The following is a 19,508-nucleotide window of genomic DNA, read 5'->3' as shown; positions in this document are numbered from 1 at the left end:
GCCTGAACAAGGCCACTGTGACTACACATTACAATTACTTGGGGACTGTATTAGCTCAGGCCACATAACAAAATACCACAGACTTCTGGTGGCTTATACAACAGAAAGTTATTTTATCACAATTCAGGAAGCTAAAAGTGTGAGATGGAGGGATGGTTTTTTCTGAGGGCTCTCTCCTTGGCTTATAGATGACCTTCTTCTTCTGGCATCTTCACATGGTCTACCTTCTGTGGTGGTCCATGTCTTAATCTCATCTTATAGGAACCCTAGTCTTATTGGATTAGGGTCCATCCATAAGACCTCATTTTCACTTAATTACTTTTTAAAGGCCCTCACTTCAAATACAATCACATTCTGAGGCACAGGGGTTAGAATTTCAACATATGGATTTTGAAGGGACACAATTCAGTCCATAACAGTGAGTTCTGAAAAAAACAGCAATGCTGGGGCCCCACCATAAACATGATTTCATTGGTCTGAGTGGGGCCTGGCATTGGTACATTTTTAAAGCTCCCAGGTGATTCTAAGGCATGTCCAGCATTAAGAAGTACTAGGTAGGCCCTCAGTGGAGATTCTAGCCCCAGTTCAAGCTAAAAGAATGTAGACCATAGTTTTCGCAGCTATAAAGTGAACCAGCTGGACAAAATAATTTTAAAGTTCCTTTTCAAGATACATGCACCCCAATGTTCATAGCAGTGCTATTTACAATAGCCAAGACATGAGAAATGGAATATTTCCTGCCATATCAGTAAACAAGGATGTCACAGTCATCAGCAATTGTAGCCCTCCAACATGAGCTGGTGAGCCCTGAGGAAACTCAGGAAAGAAAATAATACCTGACATCTAGCAGCAATCAGACTGCAGCCACTCCCCACAGTGAGCCCTGAGGAAACTCAGGATGTGAAAATACAGTATACTGGTCCCAGATAGATGAGGTACATATCAAAGGAATGATTTCAGTGAGCCCAGACTCTTGCATCTTCCCATACATAGAAAAGTGTTAAATTCCTTAACTTGAGATATCTGGTTTTCTTTAATTAATAATCTTTTGATGTTCCTGACTACCTGCCCTTTGTTTCAAAACTCCTGTATATCCTAGCTCCCCCCTCGCCTCCTCAGAGCAGTTTCTCAGAGCTATCTGAAACACTGTCTCCTGGGCTGCAGTCCTCACTTTGCCCCAAATAAAATTTAACTTGCAGCTCTCACATTATGCTTTTTTTTTTAACACACGGAAATACCCATATATATGTATGTATATATACAGATACATACAGATATATTGGAATATTTCTCAGCCATAAAAAAGAATGAAATATTGCCATTTACAGCAACATGGATGGACCTAGAGAATGTTATTCTTAATGAAATAAGTCAGAGAAAGACAGACACTATATGATATCACTTTTATGTGGAATTAAAAAAAATACAAACATATCTATATACAAAACTCATGGATATAGAAAACAAACTTATGGTTACCAAAGGGGAGATGGAGGAGGGAGGGACAAACTAGGACTATGGGATTAACAGATAAAGACTACTATGCATAAAATAAATAAGCAACAAGGATTTACTGTATAGCACAGGGAATTATATTCAATATCTTGTAATAATCTATAATGGAATATAATCAGAAAAAATAACTGAATCACTATGCTGATACTAACCTGAGACTATACCTGACACTAACACAATATTGTAAATCAACAATACTTCAGTAAAAATAAATAAATTTCCTTTTTAGCATTGAAATTTCATGGCACAGAGGAAAGAAAATAGTCCATAGTCTAATTCTTCATTTCATCCTAGACACTGCCACCTTTTACAGCATTCTGATAAGTGACACAATTGAGGTTTAAGAATAAATGCAAAGAAACAGAGGAAAATTACAAGAGGATCAACTTCTGGCCAATCAGGTGTTCCCCAGTAATACACTTGGGCAAGATGCTCATGGTGTTCTGCCCAAATGCTTTTACATCTTAAAGCAATCGGGAAAACATCAAGGGGTCCTGTCATTAGCATCTCCACGCAGTTGCAATGAGGCTCCTGTGAGAGCAAATTTGCACAAAGAGTGTCATATGCTAATTAAAATGGAATTCTGTGTGGGCTTTACACTTGTGGATTAGTTAAATGCAATTAGCATCTGGGGCAGAAGGGGTACTGTGGGAAAGAGGCTGAGCTGTTTACTTTTTTGAGTGGAATGGAACAGTTAGGCTTTGGCGAGAGTGCTTAAGCGAGCTGACTGCAATCTCCTTGGGTGCTCTGTCACAGTGAGATGAAATCCACAAAACAGGCTGGGGGAATCCAAAATGCCAGGCCACAAGACAGATTGTCTGGATTCTTGAGCTTACGTCGTCCTGCCTTCTGCTTCTTATATTGCTCACTACCTTTAGTATACATTTTGCCGAAAGCCTTACTTTCGGTTGGGAAGGTCCGGGGCTGTGTGTCCACCCCACGGGTGAGACTTCAGTTTGCCACATGAAGGAGCCCAGCTTTTAGCACCAGGCCGCAGGCTGATAACAATCAGCCTATGTTCAAGTTTGCAGCTCTGGTTATTGTAATAAATGTCTTGGTCTTAACCTGTAAGTCTTGGAATGTTCTTGATCCCCGAGGGCTGACCAGACCCTCAAGGCACAAGAAGTCCCATGACTTACTCTCTCTCTTATCTAGTGGTTTATGATGTGTGCTGGTGCCCTACTGGCCTGGGTGTAGCTCAGCAGTTTGACATGCAGCCAACATTAGCGTCATTGTCTGGTCAAGAGAGAGGCCTAGTGCCGCCTCTGAAGCCTGAACAAGACTACTTTACTAGCTTCCCCGACAGCATAATATAATAAAAGCAGATTCAGGAATTCCCTGGCGGCCCAGTGTTTAGGATGCCATGCAGGGGGTGAGGGTTTGACCCCTGGTGGGGAACAAAGATCCCGCATGCCATACGGACAAAAAAAGATTAATAGTAATAATAATAAAAGCAGATTAATACATGACATATTCATTTGTAGCCAACTGGTAATTTGAGACATTAAATGTTTCTAGAAATCACCTACAAACAACTTTTTTTTAAAAGGGGCTGGGGGTAGGTCCCAAGGTGCTAAGTGCGGTGGAGAGTGGGCCAAGTGAGAGAAATCACTGGAGGGCATGTATGAACTGGGAGAATTGATTTTTCAAGATAAAGAGACCTGGAAATGAGAGACAAGAGTTGGTGGAAGATGAAACAAGTTAGAGAGGGTATAGTGATTGAGGGTCCCCAGCTAATGAGAGGAAGATGAGGGAAAGGGAAGAAAATATGAGAGGATCCCCCTGGAGTTTGGGTGTATCTGTAAATGGGTGAACTGATGTGCTCTTTCTTAACTGATATTAGAAATTGAGAATCCCACTGATGTCACACAGAGCACAAGACACGGGATAGACAGCAGCAGGAGTTCCAGACAGGAAATGGCAGAGAATGTCCCCTGGTTCCTTGCAGGTTGCACTTGACATGGTGGAGGCCCAGAAGGTCCCCTGTGCCCAGTGGAAAAGAGGGAAGAGAGTTACAGAAGCTGAGAGTCTTGGTTAGCACGCTTGACCAGGGATTTGCATGGCAGGAAACAAGGTGACCCTGGGGTGGAAGGCTTGAAAGGCAGTCTGTCCCAGACCCAGGGGATCCTCAATTCCCGCCAGAAATAAGCCTAAATTTCCCCCTAAAAAGACTGGTAGGTATCAGACACGGTCCAGTCAGGAGACCCAAACCATACCATTTATTTGTAAAAGAGAAAATTTACTATAAAAACTGTTAACTATATAATTGGAAATGACAAAAAGGAATTCTAAGGTATCATGGAAGTAGCAACTGCAGAAGGAGCCACAACCCCTCATGACTGAGAGAAGAGGAAAGAGATTGGGTGACTGGGGTGGGTTCAACCACAACATCCTGACTAACAAATCTTCCCACCTATGAACTGGATGCCCTGTCACTCACCTGTAAAATTATTCTCACCCTCTTAGGACCCATAGTTAATCTCTCTGTCTCTGTCTCTCTCCGTCTCTGACTTCCTTTGCATCTACACTTAAATGCACTCAGGTCTACTTAATCTTTAAAAATCCTCCCTTCTACAATTCTCCTCTATAGATTCCCTTTCTCCTCTGGACATCCTCAAGCCTCTTAAAAGAGTTGTCTATGGTTCTCACCTCCCATTTAATCCTCAACACATTCAATATTCCTACCATTCATCTAACATGGCTCTTGCAAAGTCTCTTCTCAGGGGAAACCTTTCATCCTTTCAATGATCATAGCTACCCTTCACAGAGCTACATTTGTTGCCTGGTTTTCTCCACTAGACTATACGCTTCCTGAAGGCAGGGACTTTCTATCTTGTTCACATCAGAATCTTTAGCACATAGTATAGTGCATGACCCATAGTGAATGGTCAATTATTGACTGTTGAAAAAAATGTTTAGAGTGATTTCTTTAAATCATGAATCTCATCACTTGGTGAAAAGTCATTAGAATTTATATTATTCCCTTGAAGTTTTATACTCATTTACATTCTCATCATTGTGTGTATCTAACTAATTTTAAAATATTACCATATTTTGCCATTTTTCATGCTAGTGTTGAATGTATTAGATCTTAGCCCTGAATGATTTCACTAAAAGTAAGTTTAATAAAAGCAAGCTGCAAATTGGTAAGGGCCACTTGTATGAAACTCTTTATTTGGTCACTAATTGTGTCTTAAATGATATAGCTACTGCATTTAAATAAAGAGTTCTCAACTCCCTGACTTTTCAGGAACTTCAGTTAAACCTGTTTGCCAGCTGGTTCCCTTGAGAAGCCTCAGGGACTGAGCAGAGAGTCTGTGTGATTAATGCAGAGGCGTCATTCTAAGTCAAGGCAGATGCCAAGGACCAGATCTTAAAATGTAGCAAACATTTTTCCTTTTTTTTTTTGCACATATAATTGACCTAAAACATTGTTAGTTGCATGTGCATAAAATAGTGATTCGATATTTCTATGCAAAATGTTCACCACGATAAGTCTAGTTACCATCTGTCACCATACAAAAAAATCACATTATTATTGACTATATTCCTGATGCTGTATATTTCAACTCCATGACTCATTTATTTTGTAACTGTAAGTTTGTGTCTTTTAATCTCCCTTACCTATTTCACTCATCCCCCACACACACCTTCCCCTCTGGCAACCACCGGTTTGATCTCTGCATCTATGACTCTGTTTCTGTTTTGTTATGTTTATTAATTTGTTTTGTTTTAGATTCCACATATAAAAGAAAACATACTGTATTTGTCTTTCTCTGTGTGGCTTTCTCTCTCTGACAAATGGCAAGATTTCATTCTTTTTATGGCTGAGTAACATATCACACCTTCTTCATCCATTCATGAATCAATGGACACTTAGATTGCTTCTACCTCTTGGCTATTGTGAATAATGCTGCAATGAACACAGGAATGCATATATCTATTGGAATTAGTGTTTTTGTTTTCTTCAGAAGAATACCCAGAAGTGGAATTGCTGGATCATATGGTAGTCCTATTTTTAATTTTTTGAGGAACCTCCATAATGTTTTCCATGGTGGCTGCACCAATTTACATTCCCACCAACCCTGCATGAGGGTTCCCTTTTCTCTGTACCCCCACCAACACTTGCTTTTGTTCGTTGGTTGGTTTCTTTTGCCATACTGCTAGGCTTGCAGGATCTTAATTCCCCAACCAGTAATTGAACCCGGGCTATTGACATTAAAAGCACGGAGTCCAGGCTTCCCTGGTGGCTCAGTGGTTGAGACTCCGCCTGCCGATGCAGGGGACACGAGTTCGTGCCCCGGTCTGGGAAGATCCCACATGCCGCAGAGTGGCTGGGCCCGTGAGCCATGGCCGCTGAGCCTGCGCGTCCGGCTCCGCAACGGGAGAGGCCACATCAGTGAGAGGCCCTCGTACTGCAAAAAAAAAAAAAAAAAAAAAAAAGGACAGAGTCCTAATCACTGGACCGCCAGGGAATTCCCAACACTTGTTATTTCTTGTCTCTTTGATAATAGCCATTCTGACAGGTGTGAGGTGATATCTCATTGTGGTTATCATTTGCATTTCCCTGATGATTAATGATGTAGGGCATCTTTTTATGTGTCTGTTAGCCATCTGTATGTCTTCTTTGTAAAAAAAAATCTATTCAGGTCCTCTGCCCATTTTTTAATCGAGTTTATTTCGTTGATATTGATTGTACGAGTTCTTTGTGCATTTTGGATATTAACCCCTTGTCAGATGTATCGTTTGCAAATATCTTCTCCTGTTTAGTAGGTGGCCTTTTTGTTTCCTTGATAGTTTTTTTTTGCCATGCAAATACTCTTTAGTTTGATGTAGTCCAGTTTTATTGAGATATAAGTGACATACAGCACTGTACAAGTTTAAGGTATACAGCGTAATGATTTGGCTTACATATATCATGAATAATAACCACAATAATTTAGAAAACATCCATCATTTCATATAGAAACTACATTAAAGAAATAGAAAAAAAAATTTCATGCTGATGAGAACCTTAGGATTTACTCTCAACAGCTTTTATTTATAACACACAGCAGTGTTAATTATATTTATCATGCTGTACATTACATCCCTATTACTTATTTACCTTATAACTGGAAGTTTGACATTTTGACTACCCTCATCCAATCTCCACTCCCCACATCCCTCGCCTCTGGTAAACACAGATCTAATCTATTTTTCTGGAGTTTGTTTGTTTTTGAAGTATAATTTACCTATAACACTTTGTTAGTTCCTAGTACAACACATAATGTTTTGATGTTTCTATGCATTTATTTCAAAATGATCACCATGATAAGTCAAGTGACCACCTGTCACCATACAAAGCTATTACATAATTATTGGCTATTTACCCCACACTGTACATTTCATAGTCATAACTCGTTTATTCTGTAACTGAAAGCTTGCACCTCTTAGTCTCCGTCACCTGTTTCTCTCCTTCTCATATTCTGCTCTCCTCTGGCAACCACCTGTTTACTCCTGTATCTGTTTCTGCTTTGTTATGTTTGTTCATTTGTTTGGTTTTCTAACATTCAACATATAAGTGAAATCATACTTCTTTGTCTTTGTCTAACTTATTTCACTTAGCATAATACCCTACGGGTTCATCCATGTTGTCACAAATGACAAGATGTCTTTCTTTTTTATGGCTGAGCAATATTCTGTTATATAAACGTATCACATGATCTTTATCCATTTATCTATTTCTGGGCACTGAGTTTGCTTCCATACCATGGCTATTGTAAATAATGCTGCAATGAACATACTAGTGCATATATCTTTTTGAGATAGTGATTTCATTTTCTCCAGATAAGTACCCAAGTATGGATTACTGGATCATACAGTAGTTCTCTCTTTTAATTTTTCAAAGAATCTCCATACTGTTTTCCATAATGGCTGAACCAATTTACATTCCCACCAACAGTGCACAAGTGTTCCTTTATCTCCACATCCTCATCAACACTCATTATTTGTTGTCTTTTGATAATAGAGCCATTCTGATTAGTGTAAGGTAATATCTCTTTGTGGTTTTGTTTGGCATTTCCCTGATTATTCATAATAATGTTGAGCATATATTCATGTATCTGTTGGCCATTGGTATGTCCTCTTTGGAGAAAAGTCTATTCAGGTTCTCTGCCCATTTTTTTCTTGCATAGAGTATTTTATTTTATTTTTAATTAATTTTTATTGGAGTACAGCTGCTTTACAATGTTGTGTTAGTTTCTACTGTACAGCAAAGAGAATCAGCTATATGTATACATATATCCCCTCTTTTTCTTGGATTTCTCTCCCATTTAGGTCATCACAGAGCATTGAGTTCCCTGAGCTATGCAGTAAGTTCTTACTATTCATCTATTTTAGACATAATATCAATAGTGTATATATGTCAAACTCAATCTCCCAGTTCTTTCTCCCCTTCCCCCCTTGGTGTCCATATGTTTGTTCTCTATGTGTACCCATTTTTTAATTGGGTCATTCATTTTTTTGATATTGAGTTGTAGGAGGTTTTTTTTTTAATATTATGGATTTTAACCCATCGTCAGATACACCATTTCCAAATATTTTCTGTCATTTAGTAGGTGACATTTTCATTTTGCTGATAGTTTCCTTCACTGTGTGTAACTTTTTATTTTGATGTAGTCCCATTTGCTTATTTATGCTTTTGTTACCTTTGCCTGAGAAGACATATACAAAAAATAAGATTACTAAAACTGATGTCAAAGAGCATACTGCCTATATTTTCTTCTATGTCTTTTATAGCTTCTGGTCTTACATTTAACTCTTTAATCAATTTTGATCTTATTTTTGTATATGATATGAGAAAGCAGTCCATTTTTATTCTTTTGCATGTAACAGTCCAGTTTTCCCATCACCATTTATTTAAGAGGCTGTCTTTTCCCCATTATGTATATCTTTCCTCCTTTGCCATGGATTAATTGATCATATAAACATGAGTTTATTTCTGGGCTCTTGATTCTGTTCCATTGATCTATGTGTCTGTTTTTGCACCATACCACACTATTTTGATTATTGTAACTTTGTAGAATAGTTTGAAGTCAGGGAGTTTGATAGTTTTGGTTTTGTTCTTTCTCAAGATTGCTTGGACATTTGAGGTGTTTTGTGGTCCCACACAAATATCAGAACTATTTGTTCTAGTTCTGTGAAAAATTCTATTTATTTTATTCATTTTGCTGCAACTGTAAATGGGATTGTCTTCTTAATTTCTCTTCTGATAGCTCCTCATTAATGTATAGAAATGCAACAGATTTCTGTATATTAGCTTCATATCCTGCAACTTTACTGAATTCATTTATCTGAAAATATTGAAGCTTTCCTTCTTCCTTTCCAGTTTGGATTCCTTTTATTTCTTTTTCTTGTCTGATTGCTGTGGCTAGGAAATCCAAAATCATGTTGAATAAAGGGGGCAAGAATGTACATCCTTGTCTTCTTCCTGATCTTAGAGGAAATGCTTTCAGCTTTTCACCACTGACTATGATGTTAGTTGTGGCCTTATCATATATGACCTTTATTATGTTGAGGTATGTTCCCTTTATACCAACTTTGTTGAAGCTTTTTATCATAAATCAATGTTGAACTTTGTCAAAAGTTTCTTCTGTATCTATTCAGAAGGTCATACGATTTTTATTCTTCAATTTATTAATATGTATATCACATTGATTGATATTGAATGATCCTCCTATACCTGGGATAAATCCCACTTGATTATGATGTATGACCCTTTTCATATATTGTTGACTTTGGTTTGCTAATAGATTGTTGAGGTCTTTGCATCTATGTTCATCAGTGATATTGGCCTGTAATTTTATTTTTTTGTGATATCTTTGGTTTTGTATCAGGGTGATGCTGGCCTCATAGAATGAGTTCAGGAGCATTCTGTACTCTGCAAATTTTTGGAATAGTTTGAGAAGGATAGGTATTAACTGTTCTTTAAATGTTTGGTAGAATTCACCTGTGAAGCCATCTGGTCCTGAACTTTTGTTTATTGGGAGACTTTTTTAAAATTACTGATTCAACTTCATTAATTGTAATTGGTGTTCATATTTTCTATTTCTTGCTGGTTCAGTGTTGGGAGGTTGTATGTTTGTAGGAATATTTCTTCTAGGTTGTCCATTTTATTGGTGTATAAATATTTGTAGGAATGTCTTATGACCCTTTGTATTTATATGGTATCAGTTGTAACTTCTCCTCCATTTCTTAGTTTGGATGGAATATATATATATGGTCTAACTGGTGTAATGTGTCATTTAAGGGCAGTGTTTCCTTATTGATTTTCTGTCTAGATGATCTGTCCATTGATGGAGGTGGGGTTATAGTCCCCTACTATTATTGTGTCTGTCAATTTCTCCCTTTATGTCTGTTAATATTTGCTTTATGTATTTAGATGCTCCTATGTTGGTTACATATATACTTACAATTATATATTCTTCTTGGAACAGTCCCTTTATCATTATATAATCTCCTTCTTTGTCCCTTTTCATGGTCTTTGTTTTATAGTCTGTTTTTTCCAAAGAAAGACAAATACTGTATGTTGTCACTTATATGTGGAATCTAAAAAATAAAACAAGTGAATGAATATAAGAAAACAGAAACAGACTCACTGATATATAGAACAAACTAGTAGTTACCAATGAGGAGAGGGAATGGGGAAGGGTGATATATGGGAAGAGGATTAAGAGTTACAAACTACTACTTAAAAAATAAATAACCAGGCTTCCCTGGTGGTGCAGTGGGTAAGAATCCTCCTGCCAATGCAGGGGACATGGTTTCAAGCCCTGGTCCAGGAAGATCCCACATGCCACAGAGCAACTAAGTCCTTGTGCCACAACTACTGAGCCTGTGCTCTAGAGCCTGTGAGCCACAACTACTGAGGCCGTGTGCCACAACTACTGAAGCATGTGCACCTAGAGCCTGTGCTCTGCAACAAGAGAAGCCACCGCAGTGAGAAGCCTGTGTACCACAATGAAAAGTAACCCCCACTCACCACAACTAGAGAAAGCCTGCGTGCAGCAACAAAGACCCAATGCAGCCAAAAATAAATAAATAAATAAATACATAAATAAATAAATACATAAACTTATAAAAACTAAAACTAAATAAATAAATAACCAATGGAACAGGATAGAAAGTCCAGAGATAAACCCACACACCTATGGTCACCTAATCTATGACAAAGGAGACAAGACTATACAATGGAGAAAAGACAGTCTCTTCAATAAGTAGTGCTGGGAAAACTGGACAGCTACATGTAAAAGAATGAAATTAGAACACTCCCTAGCACCACACACAAAAATAAACTCAAAATGGATTAAAGACCTAAATGTAAGGCCAGATACTATAAAACTCTTAGAGTAAGACATAGGCAGAACACGGTCTGACATAAATCACAGCAAGATCCTTTTTGATCCACCTCTGAGAGTAATGAAAATAAAAATAAACAAATGTGACCTAATGAAACTTAAAACCTTTTGCACAGCAAAGGAAACCATCAACAAAACGAAAAGGAAACCCACAGAATGGGAGAAAATATTTGCAAACAAAGTGATCCATCTGGGATTAATCTTCAAAATATACAAACAGCTCATGAAGCTCAATATCAAAAAAAAAAACCAAAAACAACCCAATCTAAAAAATGGGTGGAAGATCTAAATAGACATTTTTCCAAAAAAGACATACAGATGACCAAAAAGCACATGAAAAGATGCTCAACATCACTAATCATTAGAGAAATGCAAATCAAAACTACAATGAGGTATCACCTCACACCGGTTAGAATGGCCATTATCAAAAACTCTACAAACAATAAATGCTGGAGAGAGTGTGGAGAAAACACTGTTGGTAGGAATGCAAACTAGTACAACCACTATGGAGGTTCCTTAAAAACTAAAAATAAAGCTACTATATTATGCAGCAATCCCACTCCTGGGCATATATCCAGAGAAAACCATAATTTGAAAGGATACATGCACCCCAATGTTCATTGCAGCACTACTTACAAAAACCAGGACATGGAATCAACCTAAATGTCCATTGACGGAGGAATGGATAAAGAAGATGTGGTACCTATATACAATGGAATATTACTCAGCCAGAAAAAAAGAATGAAATAATGTCATTTGCAGCAACATGGATGGACTTAGAGATTGCCATACAGAGTTAAGTAAGTCAGACAGGGAAAGACAAATATCATGTGATATCACTTATATGTGGAATCTAAAAAAAGAACCTATTTACAAAACAGAAATTGAGTCACAGATGTAGAAAAAAAACGTATGGTTACCAAGGGGGAAAATGGGGGAGGGATAAATTGGGAGATTGGGATTGACATATACACACTACTATATATAAAACAGGTAACAAATAAGGACCTACTGTATAGCACTGGAAACTCTCTATTCAATGCTCTGTAATGGCCTATATAGGAACAGAATCTACAAAAGAGTGGATAGATGTATATGTATAACTGACTCACTTTGCTGTACAGCAGAAACTAACACAACATTGTAAATCAACTATACTCCAATAAAAAATTAATTTAAAAAATTTAAAATAAAAAAATAAATTTTACAAATTTAAATATGTAAATAAGCTACAAGTATATATTGTACAGCACAGGGAATATAACCAATATTTTATAACTTTAACTGGGGTATAATCTATAAAATTTTGAATCACTGTGTTGTACACCTGAAATTAATATATTTTAAAGCAACTATACCTCAATTTTAAAATAAATAAATAAATAAAATTTAATAAATAAATAAATATATAAATAAAGTCTATTTTGTCTGCTATAAGTATTGCTACCCCAGCTTTCTTTTCATTTCCATCTATATGTAATACCTTTTTCCATCCCCTCAGTTTGTTTGTGTGGGTCTTTAGATCTGAAGTGAGTCTCTTATAGGCAGTATATATGAATATGTATGTGTGTGAGTGTGTGTGTGTGTGTGTGTATATATATATATATATATATATATACACACACACGTGTGTGTGTGTGTATGTATATGAGTCTTTTTTTTTTTTTTTTTGCCCATTCATCCACTCTACATTTTTCCATTGGAGTATTTAGTCCATTTAAAGTAATTATTGATAGGTATATAATTGTTGCAATTTTGTTAATTGTATTCAGGTTATTTTTGTAGTTCTTTTTTGTTCCTTTATTCTTTTGCTCTCTTCCCTTGTGATTTGATAACTATATTTAGTGTTATGTTTGGATTCCTTTCTTTTTTTAGTGTTGTGGTTACCATGGGGCTTATATATAGCTATATATATATATATTTTTTTTAACTTTATGTTGATGATCTCTTAAGTTCAAATGTATTCTAACATTACTGCATTTTTACTCCCACCACCACATTTAATGTTTTTGATATCACATTTTACATTTTTTTTGTTTTGTGTATCCCTTAACTACTTATTGTGGATACAGGTGATTTTACTACTTTTGTCTTTTAACTTTCTGACTAGTTTTACAAGTAGCTGATCTACTATTTTTACTTTATATTTGCCTTTACCAATGAGATATTTCCTTTGGTAAATTTTACATTTCTAGTTATGTTTTTTTGTTTTCTGCTTCAAGAAGTCCCTTTAATGTCTCTTGTAAAACCAGTTTAGTGGTGCTGAACTTTTGCTTGTCTGTAAAACTCTTGATCTCTCCTTCAAATCTGAATGGTAGCATGGCAGGGTAGAGTATTCTTGGTTGTAGGGTTTTTCTTTTTATCACTTTAAATATATTGTGTCATTCCCCTCTGACCTACAGAGTTTCTGCTGAAAAGTGAGATATAGTCTTATCAGAGTTCCCTTGTTTGTAACTAGTTGCTTTTCCCTTGCTGCTTTTCAGATTCTCTCTTTATTTTTAATTTTTGCCATTTTAATTACAATATGTCTTGTTGTGGTCCTCTTTGGATTGATCGTGTTTGAGACTCTGTGCTTCATGGACCTGGATGTCTATTTCATTTCCTAAGTTAAGAAATTTTTCAGGTATTATTTCATCAAATAAGTTCTCTGCTCCTTTCTCTCTCTTCTCCTATGAGACCCCTATAATGCAAATGATAGTATGCTTGATGTTGTCCCAGAGGTCTCTTAAACTGTCCTCATTTTTTAAAATTCTTTTTTCTTTAAATTCAACTTGGGTGATTTCCACTAGTCTGTGCTTCAGTTCACTGATCTGTTCCTCTGTATCATCTATACTACCGTTGATTCCACCAGAGCTCTTCTTTGTATTTTCTCTTTGTTAAACTTCCCACTGTGTTCATGCATTCTTCTTCCAAGTTCATTGAGCATCTTTATGATCATATCCTTTAACTCTTTATCAAGTAGATTGCTTATCTCCACTTCATTTAGTTTTCCTCCTAAGGTTTTATATTATTCCTTCATTTGAAACATAGTCCTCTGTTGCCTCATTTTGCCTAACTCTCTGTTTTAATTTCTAAGTATTAAGTAGGTCATTTACATTTCCCAATCTCAGAGAAGTGGCCTCATGTAGAAAACATCCTATGGGGCCCAGGAGCACAATCTGCTTTGGTCACCAGAGCTATATGTTTTAGGGGTGCTCCCCATGTGGGCTGTGTGGGCTCTTCTGTTATGGCAGGGCCAGCTACTTGGGCATAACCAGGACATGAAATCAACCTAAATGTCCATTGACAGAGGATTGGATAAAGAAGATGTGGTACCTATATATGATGGAATATTACTCAGCCAGAAAAAAAGAATGAAATAATGGTAGATGGGGCTGACCCACAGCCCAGTTTGCTGCCAGGCACTGCCTCATGCTGAGGCTGTCAGCTGCTGGTGGGCTGGGCCAAGTCCCAGGATGGCTGACTCATGGGGCCCTGAAGTAGTTAAGCCTCCAGCACTAGTAGGCTAGAGGGAGAACTCCCAAATGGTACTTGTAGCACCCATGTCCTTGTGGTAGAATGAGCTCCCTAAATGGCTCCAACTAGCATCTGTATTCCTATGGGGAGTCCCAGTTGCCTCCTCCCTCTCCATGAGGCTCTCCAAGACTAGCAAGTGGGTCTGATCCTGACTCCTTGTAAATTACTGCCTCTTCTGGGACTTGGAGCGTGTGAGATTTTGCATGCCCTTTAAGATTAGATTCTATTTCCTACTGCCTTCTGGCTCTCACATACGCAAGCCCCACTGACCTTCAAGGCCTGACCTTCTGGGGGCTTGTCTAACCATTACAGGACCCCTATGCTGGGGAGCCTGATGTGTGGCTCAAGTCTCTTGCTCCTTGGGGAGAACCACTGTAATTGTGATTATCCTCTTGTTTGTTGGTCACCTACCTGGGGTGTGGGTCTTGACTATACCACATCTCTGCCCCTCCTACTCATCATGTGGTTCCTTCTTTATATCTTTAGCTATGGTAAATCTTTTCTGCTAGTCTTCAATTTTTTCTCATCAATAGTTGCTCTGTAAGTAGTTGCAATTTTGCTGTGGGAGATGTGTCTTCCTGCTCCACCATCTTGGCCACTCCCCAGTACAGGAAAACTTGGTTCCCTCTGAGACCATAGTCTTGTTGACCATGCCTGACAAAGAGTTCAGCTTCTCTTTTCCCCTGAATTTCATGCAAACATAAATGGGAAGTGGAGATGTTTATGTAACACCTTGATTTCTGTCATTAATCATAAGCATGAGCAGCAGCCTCTTGACTGGCAATTTTAAAATTCATTATGTTCTAAGTCAAGAATGACATCAGCATGATCCCAGTTTTGACATATAAGGTGATGACAACCCTGACTGATGCCCACTTTTAGCTTCTCATTTTTGAAAGCCTAAATGTGTCCTTTCTCCTTCCAGATACAGTAAATTCACATTGGCTTAGGAGATACCTTACCAAGTAAGATGTCAAACTTTATCTAAAGGATTTCTCTTTAGGACAGTGGATGTTGCCATTGGCTCAGCTGACTGCTCTGACTATGCAGAATTCTTCAGTGTTACTGAGGCTAGGATCACCTTCTCAGTAGTTGTGGCTTTTATTCTAGGGAAGCTTAAAAATAGACAGAAACCAATCTGGTTTCCATTCACTAGAGAGGCTCTGTCACATTCTTAGCGCCAAAGGATCTGAAAGGAAAGTTAATACAGTCCCTAGTCCTCTCTCAAATGTGCACATTTGTTGATCAAGACTACAGTTGCTTAGCTCCATAATGGCCACCATCCTGTGGTCATTCTTTCCTCCCTGTACACATATGCCACCCTTCTATCAAGAAGCAAAGCCCATTTGTGGGTGCAGAAATAAATGGAAAATGCTTCCCCTGGCATTGGCTTATAGGCAAAGCTTTCCTTGAGTCCTCCAGACTGATGTGAGCTTCCTCCTTTTGGTACCCATGACACTTTATACATTTCTCCATGACAGCACTTACCTTATTATACATAACTGTTCTATACCCATCAGATTTTGAGGCCCTTGAGAGTTTCAAGTACAAGGTCTATCAGGTAGTGAGCAGCATATCACAACGATTAACCCCAAGACATTCATTACCAGGTTCAAATCCTGACTCTACCACTTAGTTAGATGTGTGACTTTGGGTAGTTTCTTAACTTCTCTGATTCTTAGTTTCTTTACCTGAAAAAGGAGGTAAAGATGTCTATCTCATAGTGTTGTGTGAGCATTAAAATGAGATAATGTGTGTAAATCACTCAGCACAGGGCCTGACAGAACAAAGCTTTCAATAATTGGTAGTTATTATTATTATTAGGCACTCAGCAAATGTTATATAACAAATGAAAACACTTCTAAATTCTCACCAGCTCTACTAAGATAGCTCCTTCTCTTATTCCTCTTCTGTAATCACCTTCGATCAATAGCTCTGTACCTTAGCTAGTTTACCTATTCCTGGGTCTCCTCCAATGATAGCCTTGAAGTGGAAAATTCCAAGGAAAACTCCATGATCCTCACTCCTTCATTCTATCCTCCACTGCCCAGACTAGGGTAATTGAGCCCTTTGAGGGTCCATTGCTCCAAACCTAAAGGATGGCAACTGGTAACCCCTCTCCCTTGTTAGCTTCCATGATTGAATATAGGGTTTCCAAGCCACTGGATTACTATTTTGATGCTGAGAGATTTATTACCTGTTATGCATGAGATTAAGAACACAGATTCTGGAGCTAGGGTGCTTCTTAGGTTTGACTCCTGGCTCTGCCACTTATCTCCAGTAAGAACTTAAATAAGTTATTTAACTTCTTTGCTTCAGCTTTTTCATTTGTAATAGAAATAATAATAGTACTGACTTACAGAGTTGTCATGAGAATTAAATGACAATATTATAAGATCTTTAGAAAACTATCTGGCACATGGTAAGCATTGTGTAAGGGCTTGTTAAATAAATAAGGAATCTTAGTATGTGTTATCCAGCTATTTAGTAGAATGTAAACTCTCTCAGGGAAAAAATAATTTCTATTTGTCTGGAACAGAGTAAGTGTTCAAAACATATATGAGTGCTGATAGCTGCTAGAAAGTGGAAATTGGTATATTCCTGGAGGATTGTTGGATAATATGTATCAAAATTTTTAATATAACTGCTCTTTGATCCAGTAATTCCACCTCTCAGAATATTTTCTATAGATATAATTAAAAAATGTGAAAAGATGCATGTATGAAGATATTCGCTGTATATGGTATGAAAAATATGGAAACAACCTTAATGTCCTTAATGTCAGTTACATCAGCCATGCAGTATCATGTATCTATTAAAAGATGATGGTGTGTATCTATATTTTGAGGACATGGAAAGATGTGTAAGGTATATTATTAGGTTTCATGTCCATCAACAGAAAAATGAATAAAGAAGATGTGGTACATATATACAATGGAATATTACTCAGCCATTAAAAAGAATGAAATAATGCCATTTGCAGCAACATGGATGGACCTAGAGATTGTCATACTAAGTGAAGTCAGACAGAGAAAGAGAAATATCGCATGATATCCCTTATATGCGTAATCTAAAAAGAAATGATACAAATGAACTTATTTACAAAACAGAAACAGACTCACAGACTTAGAGAATGAACTTTTGGTTACCAGGGGGGAAGGATGGGGTGAAGGGATAGTTAGGGAATATGGGATTGACATGTACACACTGCTATATTTAAAACGGATAACCAACAAGCGCTTACTGTATAGCACAGGGAACTCAGCTCAATGTTACATGGCAGCCTGGATGGGAGGGGAGTTTGGGGGGGAATAGAAATACGTTTATGTATGGCTGAGTCCCTTTGCTGTGCACCTGAAATGATCACAACATTGTTAATTGGCTATACTACAATATAAAAAAGTTTAAAAAATTAAAAATAAATAAAATTTTTAATTTTTTTTAAAATTTGAAAAAGATATTATTAGCTTCCAAAGGCAGGCTACACAACAAATATACTATGATCTCATTTTTTACATGTACATGTATATGTGTTTACACATGAATAGAAACATCAGGAAGAATACACATCAAATGTTAAAAATTATCACACCTGGGCAATGAGCTTATAAGAGGTTTGTGCCTTTTTTATTTTTAAATAATAAAATGGTACATTTTTAATTAATAAGTTTGTATTGAAATAATACTGGAGTATATGTAGAGAAAAAAGTGAAGGTTCCCTCAACTTACCAATCACTCACATAAAGTAACACTCCCTAGATGTAGCCAAAGCTTGATATGGTCTTCCTGAACTTTTTCTTCCTGACCCTTATCTATGTGCATCCATATAAACTCAGGTATTAGACGAGATTTTTCTAAGCTTTAGGGTTTAAATAAAACTGGCACAAATGCCTATGTCCACATTCTGCAGGGAGTCCAATGCCCTCCCCAAGAGTTCTATGAATCCCCAAAGGTATATGTTCTGCTAACCTCCGCTGACTTTCAATCCCTGCTCCTACCGAATTCTCTGTCTCGTTTATGAATTCCCTTCCCCACCTCTTCTTTCCTCCCCTCACCAATCCTAATGTGCAACAGAGTTCCTTTTTCCTGACTTTGCCCAAAACCATGCCCCAATACCTTATTTTTCCTTAACAATGGCAGTTTTTATAGAAATGTACTATTTGAATAAGTAATTCATTTTCCTTCATTTCATTTATTCACTCATTCAATAAACATTTATTTTGGTTACAAAACACACACACACACACACACACACACACACACACACACACTAAACCATATGTCTAGAAGAATTTACTGAGGGTTTGGTCACAATAGGTAAGGATTTATTTCAAAGAAAAACAACTTGCAGTTTAATACCAAAAATCCCCATTCTTGAAAATCTTATGTCTCCTTCCCCCAAGCAATGGAAATTTCTTCTCACCATTTTCCTCAGCAGATTCAAGACTCCAGCCAGTTCTCTTAAACTTTCTATACCACACAAGACCCTCCTCATATTTACTTTTGCATATTTGAATACATAACTCTGCTCAATGAAATGTCATGTCCTCTGGGTCTCATCCTTATGGTGAAATACTGGGGACCCCAGAACACATTGTACAACAAAACATCCAGATGTTCCCCCAGATGGTGTCCCGAGGTGGAAGGGCACTGCATTCCAGAGCACTGATCCACGTGGGCAAAGTCTTCATCTCATACTCCAGGGGTTCTATAAATGATTCAAGATAAGGATGAATTTCTAACTCTCTCTCTAGAGACATCCATCCTGTTTCATTTCCTTTAGAGAGTCTTCTTCCTACCACTGACATTACATGTTACTTCTGCTGCACAGAAGCCTTGGTTCAGTTGACTGATGTAAGCGGCCCCATATTTAGCTTCAGATCACAGTGTGGTTGGCAGGTATGATTCTACCTTCAAGGGCATCATCTGTCCCACCTTCATCCTCAGATTTATTGTTCACCCCATCTTCCTTCTTTCCTAACAGTTTAGAAAATATCCTTAGGAATATCTCCCAAAAGTCAGAAGGAAGTTATGGAACTCTTTTGACATCAACCTTACAAATTGGGGTTGGGGGCAGGT

Source organism: Pseudorca crassidens, chromosome 19 (assembly GCF_039906515.1).
Source record: "Pseudorca crassidens isolate mPseCra1 chromosome 19, mPseCra1.hap1, whole genome shotgun sequence".
In the NCBI taxonomy this organism is placed as follows: Eukaryota; Metazoa; Chordata; class Mammalia; order Artiodactyla; family Delphinidae; genus Pseudorca; species Pseudorca crassidens.
This window is presented reverse-complemented; position numbering follows the sequence as displayed.